The sequence below is a fragment of the Chlamydotis macqueenii genome, chromosome 14 (genome assembly GCF_036417535.1).
Source record: "Chlamydotis macqueenii isolate bChlMac1 chromosome 14, bChlMac1.mat, whole genome shotgun sequence".
NCBI lineage: Eukaryota > Metazoa > Chordata > Aves > Otidiformes > Otididae > Chlamydotis > Chlamydotis macqueenii.
Window position 1 is genome coordinate 2,876,592 of NC_141569.1, and position 15,194 is coordinate 2,891,785.

At 54.7% G+C, this 15,194-nt stretch overlaps 2 pseudogenes; both read right to left on the bottom strand.

Annotated features, from left to right (window-relative positions):
• Positions 1-3,644: 3,644 nt before the first annotated feature.
• On the bottom strand, positions 3,645-6,769 carry LOC147598941 (protocadherin gamma-A5 pseudogene; annotated as a pseudogene).
• A 5,410-nt stretch (positions 6,770-12,179) lies between these two features.
• On the bottom strand, positions 12,180-15,092 carry LOC147598942 (protocadherin gamma-B5 pseudogene; annotated as a pseudogene).
• Between the last annotated feature and the right edge of the window lie 102 nt (positions 15,093-15,194).

A 15,194-nucleotide genomic window follows, 5' to 3' on the forward strand; every position in this document is an offset into this window, starting at 1 on the left:
AGCGAGGAGCCTGCGGGGGCAGGACGCTGCGGCGGCTGCGGCTCCAGCGCCGCTCCGCGTCGGCCAACAGCGGCACCCAGAGGCGCCGCGACGCCACCGCAGCCGCCTGATGGCCTCGCTGGCGGAGCCCGGGCCGTGGCCGCCGGGAATGGGCTGCTACGAGCCTCGTAGCCCCGCTTTTTCGGGAACCGAGCAGCGCAGAAAGAATCAATTCCAGTTCTTCAACTCCACTCCACCTTTGGAAAAGTACAGCGGTGGATTACCACGAATGCACAGGGATTTTATAAACTAACACATAGTAACAAGCAATTTTCTCTCCTCTTGCCCTCTCTTTCTCAATCTGAAGCTTGGAATTCCCGACCGGGAAATTCCCAGAAGCAACGAAAAATTTGCAGGAGTGCCTGGGAATGGTCTCCCGGTTGAGGAAGAAGTACCTCCAATGTGGAAAACACACAGCATTCTGATACACAAACTTGCCACTGCTGTCACTATTGGCTGAGGAGCACACTGTGTGAGGAACTTGCACACAGGAGACAAGAACAAGACCTACCCCAAAGCAGGAACAGGCGGCTCTATGTTCTTTTCCAATAATGGCTTACATCCATACTACATATTGACTGTTAACTGAAAAAGATATGTGACAAGGGAAGAATGATAATTCAGTGGGTCAAAGACAGACCTGAGAAAAAAAACCACCACAACTAACATGCCGTTCAGGATGAAAATATTTTTGTATGTGTAACAATCCCATCCTTCAAGTAAAAGTGCTGACTAGCAGGTAAGGAGCATAGAAAAAGAAGACAACCTTTGCAACGGATACTGCTCCTAAGAAAACATAGTACTCTGTTCCACACTGCTTTCAAAGATAATAAACAACAAACAATATCAGATTGAGTGCTACTACATGCGTGAGCAGATAATAATGAGAAACAAGCAATAAGATCGTAGAAAAAGTACAAAGCAGTAATTAACACATCACAGAAAGTTATGCACAGGGCTATTGACAGCTCATTTAAAGACAATCTCATCCTACTCAAGTACAATTGCTGTCAGAAAGAGATCTGATCCTGGTAATAACACAAGCTTCCATTTGTTAATAAGGCAAAATAATGCTGTTCTCCCTTCAGAAGACCTAATAGTGCCAGGAAAAATTGGTATTACGTATTACGAAGACAAAATGAGAAATGACCTGGCGCGAGATAAAACCAGAAAGTTCGGCTCTAACTTCACATACCCGCAGACCCACATCCTCCGCCTCCAGCGAAGGGACATATATGGGACAAAGCCTGGCCACAGAAACTCAACAGGGGAGTGGCACAGCCAGCAGGGTGTGACAGCAGCTGCCACCTGCCCAAGGGACTGTTTCTTCCACAAACTATACACAATGTTTTTGCCATTGATCAGTCACAGGCAAAAGAGCATTTCCTTCTGCGACATTTCGGGAAAATGTTTATCAACGTCTTCGTCTTGGCAGCTGTATCCTTCAAGGTACGGATGGAAACTGCTTCCCTCATGATTTTAACAGATCTCCACTTTTAAAGGACTATCGTCTAAATGGAGTCCCAGGTTCAGAATATGAGAAGAAGCAAGGAAAGAATGAGAAACCTGCAGAAGTGAAGGCACCATAGTATAACAGTTCAGATTATGTCAACTGTAGGAGGTACACAGTATGTACTTTTGTCTAGTTGATAAAAGGTATGCGGGAGGATCACAGAGAAGTTTATAGAAGCAAAGATCACACAGACCTTTCTCCAAGGAATTTCCTTGGATAATAAGACAAGGAAAATGCACACGACCACAACTATGGCACCCATTTAACAACTTGGAGAAAGTGAATATTGGCACCTACCTTTAGACATTTCAAACCATACCACTGCGAAGTCTCCCACCTGCCCTGTCTCTGTGCACACAGAATGCTTCAAGCGTGCACCAACATCATGGTAAGGGGAAGCTATGTTTTCACATAGACAGAAACATTTTCCACACAACTTCTCTTCAGAGAGAAGTATCACAACATGTTTCAGAGAGAAGGATACATGCTTAGAGTCTTCTCTGCTCATCATACTCATTTGAAGAAATGTAAAATGTTCTAAAGGCCATAAGCGATATGCAGCTCAGTTAAAGACTCAGTCGACAGTATCAGCTCTAAGACATCATCACTCTTTTGCAGCACACGGACAATTTGGATGGTACATGACTCTGCAACCCTTAATGCCATGTTTACATCTTCACTCAGTATCTACCATCCAAAAGAAAAGCTGTATCCTGCATGACAGTGCACAAATTGAGTTTCTTCCTCACACATGCTTCAAATAACAAGCCCCACACCCAGAAATTCCTGACGAAAATACCCCCCCTACATTCACACCAATTTAATACTCACACAACATGAGTAGTTACTTCCTATCAGCCAGAGCCATTAATATCTCTCCTGAAACACTTCACATATTGCATCGTTGCCACTGATCTTCATCTTTTGCATGTAGACTTCACCCAAAGAAAAGATGCATAGGCAGCTGCTTCTTTACCATAAATAGTGTATCACTTCTTACTATGTGTATTTGGCAAGCAAGAGCATTTATTCTGGGAACATTTTAGCATTGCAAAAATATTTCTTCCAGTAACATTTCAACTAGGAAAACAAGCAAGGCAAGAATGCAAAACACACACAAAAAAGGAACATAGTATACTCTTCTAGACGATGGCAGAGTAGATGCATAATTAAAGTATTTAGTAGGTGATGAATACACTGTTGGCTCCTCCCAAAGATCCCACTGTGGCACTTCTTATAAGTACATAATTAATCTCTCATTGAAGCACATAACAGCAACCTGTAAACAGACAGGAAGAACCTCAGAGGACATAAAGACAAAATAATGTGGTTTAGGACAAACATTTGCGGCAAGGCGAAACTCATATTGCTTCTCCCAAAGAGCGCCTTATGTCATTTCTCCTGAGTATATAATTAAGCTACTGGTTAAGTATTGACAGCCTGGAGGAAGAACCTCCCAGGCCTCCTAGTCACACATCCTCTGCCAGACTCCTTGGGGAAGACAAAACTCACATTGCTTGATACTTGAGACTGAACAAGGGAAAAGAGACACCATATCTCCTTTGTCTTTCAATAGCCCCACAAACACAGCTCCTACGACTCTCCTTGCCAACCCTTCACAACTTGCACGGTGTTCTTTGACTCTCATGATTTTAAAGCACCTGTCATCAAAAGGCCAGTTGCCCAGACCATTCCTCCACAACATCCACCGCTATCACACCTTGGACTTCACATCGATATCTTTACCTCTCTGTATTAGGATGGAAGAGACATTTGTCTGCTCACTGGTCTTCTGAATGTGTCTAAAAGGAAAAGAAGAAAGGTCCTCTAGGAGAGACTGGGCCAGTGAACATCTGCTTAGGTGGAATATTCTCCTCCTGACATCTCTCCCTGCACCTAGTATGTCTCCCCTTCCGTCCTTGTATGGATTTTCCCATAGCATTTATTTTGTAGTCAAGACCCATGCTACTTCGTTTTCAATAAGTCAACACTAAAAAACTGGGAATCAGCAAAAAAAAAAATCTCCCGTTTCCTCCAGTAGCCTTTCACACGCAGCCACCCACAGACTTTCTCACAGTCTCATCTTCAGGCATCAACAAGGGACCAGTTCTTGCCCAGACCGTTCCTCCACCTGGCACACAAACGTGGCAATATGAGGAATACGAAGACATTTCGTTTCTCACCATGTCAACATGGAGAAAAAGAAAGGCTGAGAGGTGTAGAAACCACAAGCAGCTGAGTTACAGATGAGGGCATTAAGGCTCCATTTCAAGAAAATATCATCCCACTCAAGTACAATTCCTGTCGGAAAGACATCTGACCCTGGTAAAAAGGCAAACTTCCTTTTGCTAGTAATGCAATACATCCAGAAGAGCTGCTAGTGACATGGATAATGGAATTACACATGTTAGGGAACAAAACAGGAAACGAACAGCCTCGTGATAGGAACAGGAAACCTCACTCAAACGAACTTCCAGCCTACTGCAGATCCACATTCTCTGCTTCAGACAACAACTATAACGCTGAGCAACAATCCCAGGTTCACGTCCCAGGACCGAGAGAAATCAGAACACCACGCATGTTGTGAACGAAGCCTTGCCTACTTGTAAGCAAGCTTCCCCATGCAGGACACAGCGCGGGGCAAGGGGAGGGGAGAAGCGTAGGGACGCGTGGGAGAGAAAGCCCGGCCAGAGGAACTCACCGGCGGAGGGGCGGGGTCGGCGCGGCGGGCGGCTGCAGGGTCCTCCCCGAGCAGCGGCGCGGGCTCGTCGGGCGGCGGGCGGGCCGGGAGCGTGTCGCAGCAGCTGTCGCCCGGCGAGCGGAGCTGGCTCTTGCGCGAGCCGGCGGTGAGCGACACCTCGTGCGAGTAGGAGTGCAGGAAGGCGCGGACGCCGTCGATGCCCACGAAGTGCGAGGCCGGGACGCCGCGCAAGGCGCCGCTGCCCGCCGCCAGCAGCTGCTCGCGGCGCCAGCGCCAGCGCCGCAGGCGCAGCGCCAGCAGCAGCAGCAGGAAGGCGAGGAAGAGGCAGGACACGGCCGCCACGGCCACCACCAGCCAGCGCGTCAGGCTGCCGGCCGGCTCGCCCGGCGCCGCCGCCGCCGCGCTGCCCAGCTCCGACAGCAGCTCGGCCACGCTCTCGGCCAGCACCACCGTCAGCGTGGCCGTGGCCGACAGCGCCGGCCGCCCGTGGTCCTTCACCACCACCACCAGGCTCTGCCGCGCCGCGTCGCGGGCCAGCGGGAAGCGCGCCGTGCGCACCTCGCCGCTGTGCAGCCCGACGCGGAACAGCCCCGGCTCCGTCGCCTTGGCCAGCTCGTACGACAGCCACGCGTTCTGCCCCGCGTCCGCGTCCACCGCCACCACCTTGGCCACCAGCGCCCCGGGCTCCGCCGACCGCGGCGCCAGCTCCACGCCCGCCCCCGGCGCCGCCGGCGGGTACAGCACCTGCGGCGCGTTGTCGTTCTCGTCCACGATCGACACCCGCACCGACACGTTGCTGCTCAGCGCCGGCGCGCCGCCGTCCTCCGCCCGCACCCACAGCCACACCTCGCGCACCTCCTCGTAGTCGAACGACCGCAGCGCGTACAGCGCGCCCGTCTCCGCCTGCACCGACACGTACGACGACAGCGGCGCGCCCCGCACACGCCCCTCCGACAAGCGGTACCGCACGCGCGCGTTCTGCCCCGAGTCCGCGTCCGCCGCGCGCACCGTCAGCACCAGCGCGCCCGCCGCGTTGTTCTCGGACAGCCGGGCGCTGTAGCTCGCCTCCGCGAACACCGGCGCGTTGTCGTTCACGTCCAGCACCCGCAGCCACAGCACCGCGCTGCTCCACAGCGCCGGCGACCCGCCGTCCGCCGCCCGCACCGTCACGTTGTACTCCGACACCTCCTCCCGGTCCAGCTCCCGCGCCGTCAACACGCGGTAGTAGTCCTCAAACGACTTCTCCAGCCGGAACGGCGAGCTCCCGACGATGCTGCACCGCACCTCGCCGTAGGCTCCCGAGTCGCGATCCTGCACATGCAGGAGGGCCACCACGGTCCCCGATGGGGCGTCCTCCGAGATCTCGCTTAGCGACGACCGCAACGAGATCTGAGGCGCATTATCGTTTTCGTCTGTCACTGTGACCACGACTTTCGCTGTGTCGAAAAGCTCTCCTCCATCATGTGCCTGTACCTCCAGTTCGTATGAGGAGATCTCTTCAAAGTCCAAATTCTCCTTAAGGGAAATTTCCCCTGTCTCAGAGTCCAAGTTAAAAAGTTTCGACGCCCGGTCTGAAATTTTATGGAAGCTGTATTTCAAGTCTGCGTTCAGCCCCTCGTCGGCGTCGGTGGCCGTGACAGTGACGAGGGTCGAGCCCACGGGCACGTCCTCCGGCACACGCACACTGTACTCCGCCTGGCTGAACACGGGCGCGTTGTCGTTCGCGTCCAGCACCACCACGCGGATCCGCGCCGTGCCCGTACGCGCCGGATCGCCGCCGTCGCTCGCCCTCAGCACCAGCTCGTGAAATGCCGCTGCCTCACGGTCCAGAGCCTTGGCCAGCACCAGCTCGGGACGCTGAGCCCCGGCGGGGCCCGCCTGCACGGCCAGCGAGAAGTGCTCGTCGCCGCTCAGCTCGTAGCTCCGCAGGGAATTCGGGCCCGAGTCTGGGTCCTGCGCATCCCGGAGTGGAAACCGCGACCCCGGGGCTGTGGTCTCGCTCACTCTCAGTTGTGTTTCTGCCTCTCGGAAGGTGGGGGCGTTGTCGTTAATGTCCCTGATTTCCACTTTGATTTTATAAACCTTCATTTCCCCCTCCACGATCACCTCACAGCGCAGCACGCATTGCTGCACACTCTCGCACAGCTGCTCTCTGTCTATCCGCTCCGCCGTCACCAAATGTCCCGTCTTCCCGTGCAGGGAGAAATACTGCGTCCTACCTTCGGAGACAACACGGACGCCGCGGTCGCGGAGCGCCGGCAGCTGCAGCCCCAGGTCCTTGGCCACGTCGCCCACGAACGAGCCCTTGGGCAGCTCCTCGGGAACCGAGTAGCGCAGCTGCCCCCACGCCGCCTCCCACGCCGCCACCAGCACGCACCACAGCACGGCTCGCTCCCCCCTGCTCCAGCGCTTCCCCGCCGCGCACATCGCTGCCGCGACCCCGCCGACAGCTCCCCGCCGCAGCTGCCGCCGGACCCTCCGCCTCGCCGCAACACGGCTCCGCAATGCCGGGACGCTCGCACAGCGCCCGCCCGCCGACACACACAGCGAGAGACCGAGACAGTCGGCCCGCAGTGGCCAGGGCTGCCTCCTGCGCTCCGGCCTTCCTCTCGCTCCTTCTCGGTCAACAGCGGCGCCCGCAGCCTCCTCCCGGCACTGCAGGCACCGAGCGCTGCCCAGCAGCAAATGCCCACCAGGAAATGCTCCTGCCGCAGCTATCGATAAGTAATCACAAACAGAAAAAAGCAGAGCCGTTGCAATCTTGTAATGTCCATTCCTTCCTTCTGCTTATGCAACGCTCTGACGCTTGTCCCAGCGTCAAGTCTTCTTTCAGGCAGAAGAATGATTACACTGAGTAATCTATCCCCCAAACGGTAACGTGTATAGATCTGACGTTTGTGCCAGCGTCAGTTTATTTTTTTTACAGAAAAGAACAATTACACAGAGAAGTGCATCCCGCGAAGGGTAATGTGTATAGCTCCATGCTAAGATAGAAGAATGGCCTTTATTCTTTTGATTCTGATTCACAGAACCTCCTTCTTCTGCATTTCCTTACTTGAGGTGTTCGCAATGGAAAAGTTGAACCAAAGAATGGGTTGGGTTGGAAGGGACCTTTGAACACCAGCTAGTCCAACCCCTCCACCACAGGCAGGAACATCCTTCAACAGAGGAAGCTGCTCAAAGGCCTGTCCAACCAAACGTTGAGCACTTCCTCTTTTGGGGATCCACAACTTCTCTGGTTAACCTGTTCCATTTTCTCACCACCCATATCATAAAACATTTCCTCTTTACCTCCAATCCAAACTCTTCGTTGCCTCTTCTCCTGTCACATCAAGTCTTGGTAAAAAAAAAACCCTGTCTCCATCTTTCTTATAAACCTCATTTATCAATTCCAAAGTTGCAATAGGGTCTCTGCAGAGCCTTCTCTTCTCCAGGAAGATGAATTTCAACTCTCTTAGCCTTGCTTCACAGCCCTTTCACAGTTTTGCAGCCCTCCTCTGCTGCTGGTCTAACATGTCTATGTCTTGCATGTACTGCAGGCTCCAGAGCTGTATGCATACTCCAGGCAGTCTCACAAAGGCTTAGTAGAGAGGGGATGTCATAGTTTAGCCCCGCTTAGGACCAATCTACACAGTCTCTCACTCCCCCCACCCTCCAAGAGAATAGGGAGAGCTAAAAAAAAAAAAAAAGTTCGAGATTTGAGATAAGGACAGAGAGACATTCTTAAAGTTACCATTACGTGCAAAACAGGCTCGACTTGGGGAAAACTATTTGTTATTAAAACCAAAGCACTATAATGAGAAAGAGAACAAGATAACTTCCCCCACCCCTCCGTCTTTCTGGGCTTAACATCATCTATACTTCCTTCCCCCCTAACCCCGAGCCGCACAGAGGGGAAGAGGTAATGGGAATTATAGTCAGTTCATCAAACATTGCTTTATGCTGCTCCTTCCTCCTCAGTGGAAGAACTCCTCCCATTCCTCCCCTACTCCAGTGTGGGGTCTCTCCCATATGATACAGTTCTTCATGAACTGCTTTGGTGTTGGTCATTTTTCCACAAGGTGCAGTTCCTCCAAAATGGCTGCCCCACTCAGCGATCTACACAGGCCCTCTTGAGGCATCCACCTGCGCAGACATGGGGTTCTCCATGGGCTACAGATGGATCTCTGCTCCACAGTGGGCCTCCATGGACTGCAGGGGGACAGTCTACCTCACCATGTTTTTCACCACAGGCTGCAAGGGATTTTCTGCGGGGAGCAATATTACTCCTCCTTTTCCTTCTTTACTGACCTTTGCGTCTGCAACCATTCCTCTCACAAAAAAAAAAAAAAAAAAAAAAATTCTTTCCAATCGGCAGGCAGATACCTCGCAGGTTCTCTTCACATCCCCTCTCCATTTCTTGCCACTGGGCAGGGACAAATCTGGTCCAGACAGCCACGCAGAGGGAGGCCAGAGGGTGAGGGCTGCAAGACCCACAAGGCTCGTGCCTCCCCATCTCTGCCCTCACTCAGCTTCTTCACATCATCTATTCTCCTTTTTTCCTGTTTTTCCCATTCTTAAATACATTATCACAGAGGTGTTATCAGAAAACATTCTGCTACAAACTGGCTTGGTCCTGGCCAACAGCAGGTCCACCGTAGGCCCGGCCAAGTCCACCGGACAAAGGAGAAACAATTTCTAGCAACTTCTTACAGAAGCTGCAACCATAGCTCCCCCTCACTAGATAAAACTAACACAGGGGAGAATCACCTCCCTTGACCTGCTGCCCATGCTGCTTGTTGCACAGCTCGGGACACGATTGGGTTTTTGGGCTGCAAGCACACGTTGCTGGCTCATGTCCTACTTCAAGTCCTGCTCTGCGAGGCTGCTCACAATCCATTCACCCCACAGTAAGTATTGGTATTGAGGCTTACCCCAACCCAGGTGCAGGACCTTGCACTTGGCCTTGTGGTTTGCACAGGCCCACCACTCAAGCCTATCAATGTCCCTCTCAATGGCATCCCTTCTCTCTACTCAATCAACTGCACCACTCAGTTTGTATCGTCTGCAAACTTGGTGATGGTGCACTCAATCCCACTCTGTGGTTGATGAAGATACTGAATTTTACTGGTCCCAGTATAGACCCTGGATGCGCACCACACATTACTGGTTTCCAGGTGGACACTGATCCACTAACTTTTAGTACATGGCCATCCAGCCAGGTCCTCACCATCTAACAGCCAATCATAGGTCTAGGAAAGCCTTCATCTTTACAGCTGTAAACATCAAAGGTGTGCATGGGAACTGCCCTACACTCAGACAATTGGAACAGATGGGACCTTCCCCATTTGATCAGACACCCTGAGGGTGAATAATAAGCTGATGTCGACAAGCAAGGGAAGAGTTAGAAACTTAACAGAAATGAACAAGTTGGGTGCAATATTATTTCTTAGGACAACCTTATTGAACAGAAGCAACTCAAATTGCATGGTACTCCACTAGGCTCGCAGTTGTGTTCACAATGACAAGCAAGGAAATTTTAATCTCTTCTTCTATAGGCTCACAACCAGAACTCCTCATTTTCTCTCCAGCTCTACAGAACTTACAGGTTTCCTTCTGACCTTTTTATAACTGACAAAACATATCACCTGAAGATAATGCACTAGGATAACGCCAAGAAGGGAGGTGCATTATTCTCCTCACCACCATTCTCAGAAGAAAGAGAAGGATTCTAAAGCACACAGAAGAGAAACAGCCAAGCTAAAACAGCAGTGATCACCCAACAGAGAACAGGTCAAACTAATGGCTTAGGGAGAATCTCCTCCTCTTTTTTATCACTTACAGTGGTCCAAAGGGACGCGACTTCTACCCAGGTCATGTTTACACCTATTCCCCACAACAATAACAGAAAACAAAGATACTTTTGCATCTCCTGACTTTCACAGCCATTTTAGCATGAGCAAGAAGCACGAGTACATGACGCCTTACTAAATGAAGCTATGCAGAGAATTTAATGTAAATCTACATACCGAGTAGACTACGTAAAGAAAAAACAAAACATAAATCAGATAAGCAAGGCAAGAAAACATTAGAAGATAAAGAGATGTCAGAGAAACTCACTGGGAAGTTGGCTCACTCTTCACTGCAGGTGTAGAAATTCACCCTTAAGAGGACCTGCAAGTCATGGAGGTCTCACATTGCAAGTGCAGCCCTAAAATCTTACTCCAGACTACAAAGAAGTGGGGTTGATTTTAAGAAATGGTCATCACCTCTCAACAAATTTTGTAACACATCGCTTACTATCTCCCACAAATATCAAGCTGTAAGTTTAAAGGCCGCATCAGGCACCACTTTCTCAAGCTAACTTTTAAAAGAAATTACAACTGATACTCTTTCAGCTTCTGCTTCATTTTCTCACCCATACAATTGTGTCTTAGGTGGTTGAAGTAGCATTTGCTGCAAAACAACACTCAAGAAAAGGAAGAGGTGGGCCATATCCTGCATTTTCCTTGCCTTCCTCCAAAATGGTAACAGATATGACCTTACCCATTTGACCAGACATCCTCAGGTTTAGCTGTAGCTCATCACAACAAGGAAGGCAAGAATAGCAAACATACAGAAATGAATGGATCAGCTGGAATAACATTTCTTATATCAATCTCATTGTCGTGGTTTAGCACCATCCAGCAGCTAAAACACCACACATTTCCTCACCCACTTCCTCCACGTCAGTCCGCTCTCCATAGGATGAGTAGGAGAATCGAGAAAGAAAGGCAAAACTCCGGGGGTTGAAATAAAAAATGCTGAAGAGAGCAACAGAGGAAGAGAAAATAGAGATGGAAGAAAAAAAAAAAAAAAAACAAAACTGTAACAATATACTGAAGCATGTAATTTACAGTACAATAGTGCAGCTTCATGCTCATCTCCCTCCAAGCAGTAAAACTTGCCCCTCAGCACCATCCCCACTTTAGGCATTGAGCATGAGGTCACATGGGATGGAATAGCCCTTGGGCTAGTTTGGGTAAATTATCCCAGCTCTGTCCTCAGCCACAGGTGCCACCAGCTCCACCTCCTCTCACAGCTCTATAAAAAATTAACTCTATCCTAGCAACAACCAGGACACTTATTGAGCAGAAGCAACTCAAGTTTTATGCATTGTACTGCAACTGTGTGAATTACAGGTTACAAAAACAAGTAGGGAAATTAGCATCTCTTATTCCACTGCTCATCCTCCGACATACCTCCTCTGAGTCTTCTCTCGGCATGAAGTCAGGGAAGAAGGCATTTCTGAGAAAATTGTACTGCTCCAACACCATTCTCTGCCACCCACCCCGCTTTCAGGCTCTAGGTCACTGGATCACTTTCCACTGGTTGTACTACAGATACCCAGAAGGCAGGAAGCACTGTCACAAATCATCTGCTTGGCTCCCCACAAACTGCAGGGAAAATGGCTTTGCTCGTGCAGCAAGAAGAAGAGATACATCTGTGTTGGGTCCTGTGCCTATCTTGTAGCCCACACATCTATAACTTCTCAATGCATCAAGCCACACACAATGGGGTTTGCAATAAGGTCCAAATACACCAGTTTGCAAAAAGAAGCATTTAGGAAGGAAAAATCTCCAACACCATGTGACAATCCCGAGCCTGTCACACACAATCATTGGGTCTCATTCTACACAGTAAGCAGTCACCGTTAATACCTTATATGGTTTTCGACAGCACAAGAGTTGTCGACAAAACCTGTCAGTTGAAACTGAACCTGTAACCACTTAAGAACAAAGGAGCACACCGGCTAACTGCCTGCTCTGAGTGTGGAAGGGACTTGGAGTGTGAGCAGAAGGCAGTCACCCCGATCTTTCGTTCCTTCACGGAGACACACACCAGCACTCCACATCCACACCCCCCCAAGGAAAACCCACGGCAAAGAGGACGGGGTTCCAGAAAGGTTCAAGACAAGCAACGAGAACGCGTGGGCTGACAGACCTGCGGTGCGTCGGGGTCCGCGGGCGGCTCTCCCGCGCAGATCCTGCTGCTCGGGCTCCGCTTCCCGCAGGGCTCCCCGCTGAGCAGCTCCTCCGCGGGCAGGCTGGGCAGCGACGGCGGCAGCCAAGAGGCCTCTGCCATGGCGCGGCCCGGCGCCACGGCCAGGTTGTAGCAGTAGGGCAAGGTGCCCTCGCAGAAGTCGGCCGGGAAGGCGGCGCCGGCCACGGAGAAGCGCTGCGCGCCCAGGCAGCGCAGGACGGCGGGCGGCCCGGCCCCGCGCACCCGCGCCAGCACGGCCAGCGCCACGCTGAGCAGGAACAGGGCGGAGAGGAGCGCCAGCGCCAGCACCAGGTAGAACTGCAGCTCCGCCGGCGAGTCGGCGCCCGCCGCCCGCTCGCTCAGCTCCGGCAGCGCCTCCTGCAAGCTCTCGGCCAGCACCACGTGCAGCGTGGCCGTGGCCGACAGCGCCGGCTGCCCGTGGTCCTTCACCACGGCCACCAGCCGCTGCTTCGCCGCGTCCCTCTCCGACACGGCCCGCGCCGTGCGCACCTCGCCGCTGTGCAGCCCGACGCGGAACAGCCCCGGCTCCGGCGCCTGCACCAGCTCGTACGACAGCCACGCGTTGCGCCCCGCGTCCGCGTCCACCGCCACCACCTTGGCCACCAGGTACCCGGGCTCCGCCGACCGCGGCACCACCTCGAACGGGGCCGAGGCTGCTGCCGACCCCGCCTCTCCTGAGACCGCCCCCGCGCCTGCCGCCGGCCACAGCACCCGCGGCGCGTTGTCGTTGCGGTCCAGCACGAAGACGCGCACCGTCGCCGTCGAGCTCCGCGCCGGCGAGCCGCCATCCTGCGCCCGCACCGCCACCGCGAACTCGCGGCACTGCTCGTAGTCGAACGAGCGCTGCGCGTACACCGCGCCGCTCTGCGCCTCCACCGACACGTACGGCGCCGCGCCCGCGCTGCCGCCCGCCAGCCAGTAGCTCACGCGCCCGTTGGCACCGGCGTCCGCGTCCCGCGCGCGCACGTGCAGCACCGCCGTTCCCGCCGCGTTGTTCTCCGCCACGTAGGTGCTGTAGGCGGCCTCCTCGAACACCGGCGCGTTGTCGTTCACGTCCGACACCTCCAGCACGAGCGCCATGCGGCTAGACAGCGACGGGATGCCCCGGTCCCTGGCCACCACCGTCACCCGCTGCTCGGCCGCCTGCTCCCGGTCCAGTGCGCTCGCCGTCACCACCTTGTACGAGCCGCCCGACGACGCCACCATCGACAGCGCCGCCTCGCCCGACAGCTCGCACGACACTTCACCGTTCTCCCCGGAGTCCGGGTCGCTCACCCTCAGCAGGGCCACCACCGTGCCGACCGGCGCGTCCTCGGGCACCGGGCTCGACACCGACAGCACCCTGATTTCGGGCGCGTTGTCGTTCACGTCCAGCACCTCCACCTCCACCTTGCAGTGCGCCACCAGACCGCCCCCGTCCCTCGCCTCCACCAGCAGCGTGTAGCCTCGCGTGTCCTCGAAGTCCAGCGCCTCCAGCAGCGCGATCGTCCCGCTCTCCGCGTCCACCACGAACTTCTCAAGCACCTTGGCCGCCGTTTTCCCGAACCCGTAGGTGATGCGGGCGTTGCTGCCGGCGTCGGCGTCAGAGGCGGAGACGTTCAGCACCGTCGAGCCCGGCGGCGCGTCCTCGCGCAGGCTCGCGCGGTACCGCTCTTGCGCGAACACGGGTGGGTTGTCGTTGGCGTCGGTGACGTTGATGCAGAGCTGGGCGGTGCCGCTGCGGGGCGGCTCCCCGCCGTCCACCGCCGTCAGCACTAGCCGAAAGAAGCTCTTATTCTCCCGGTCCAGCGCCCGACGCAGCACGAGCTCCGCGAACTTGCTGCCTTCCTCGCTCTCCTTCACCTCCACCGCGAAGTGCCCGTTGCCCTCCAGCTCGTATACCTGCAGCGAGTTGCTCCCTACGTCCGCGTCCTCAGCGGCACCCACGGCAAAGCGGGCGCCGGCAGGGGTAGATTCAATGATTTCGAAGTGGATGTTGTCCTTAAGGAAACGCGGCGCGTTGTCGTTGACGTCCTGGATGGCCACCTCGACATGGAAAACGTTCAGCGGGTTTTGCACCAACACCTCCAAGATGATGGAGCAGGACGCTGCCTCGCCGCACATCTCCTCCCGGTCCAGCCTCTCGCTCACGTACAGGTTCCCGCTCTCCCCGCTCACGCCGAAGTATTGCTTCTCGCCGCTGAGCCGCAGCTTGCGCGCCGGCAGCTCCGCCGGGCTCAGCCCCACGTCCCGCGCCAGCGGCCCCACCAGCGAGCCTCTGCCCAGCTCCTCGGGGATGGCGTAGCGGATCCGCTCCGCCGCCGCCCGGCAGCACAAGCCCAGCAGCAACGCGGCCAGCAGCACTCGCCCGGCTGCTCGCCGCCGCTTCTGCCTGCCCGCCATGCTCGGCAGCGCTTGCCGCTCTCCGCAGCGAGCGCAGGGGCCGCCGAAGGGCAGCGAGCTCCGCGCCGGCTCGGACGCCGCTGCTCCTCTCCCCGCTGCTGCCCGCGCCGCTGCCGCTCTGGCCGGCACCGCGCGAGCGAGGAGCCTGCGGGGGCAGGACGCCGCGGCGGATCTGGCTGCGGCTGCAGCTCCAGCGCCGCTCCGCGTTGGCCAACAGCGGCACCCGGAGGCGACGCGGCGCCACTGCAGCCGCCTGATGGCCGGGCTGGCAGAGCCCCGGCCGGGGCTGCCCGGCAGCTGCTGCTCCCGGCCTCGGGGCTCCGTTTTTGCGGGAATCGGGCAGCGCAGAAGGAACAGTTTCCTGCCGTTCAGCAGTGGGAAGGAAAAGGCCAGCTGAGGAACGTGCTGCAGAGCAGCGAAGGAGCGCACGGACATCGTACAACGCAGCTCAACTCAGAACAGGTAGATACCAGCAGGGCAGCAGGTGGCTGGTGTATTCCAACAGCTCCTAATTCTGCTGCGGGGTCTCTGCTCGGG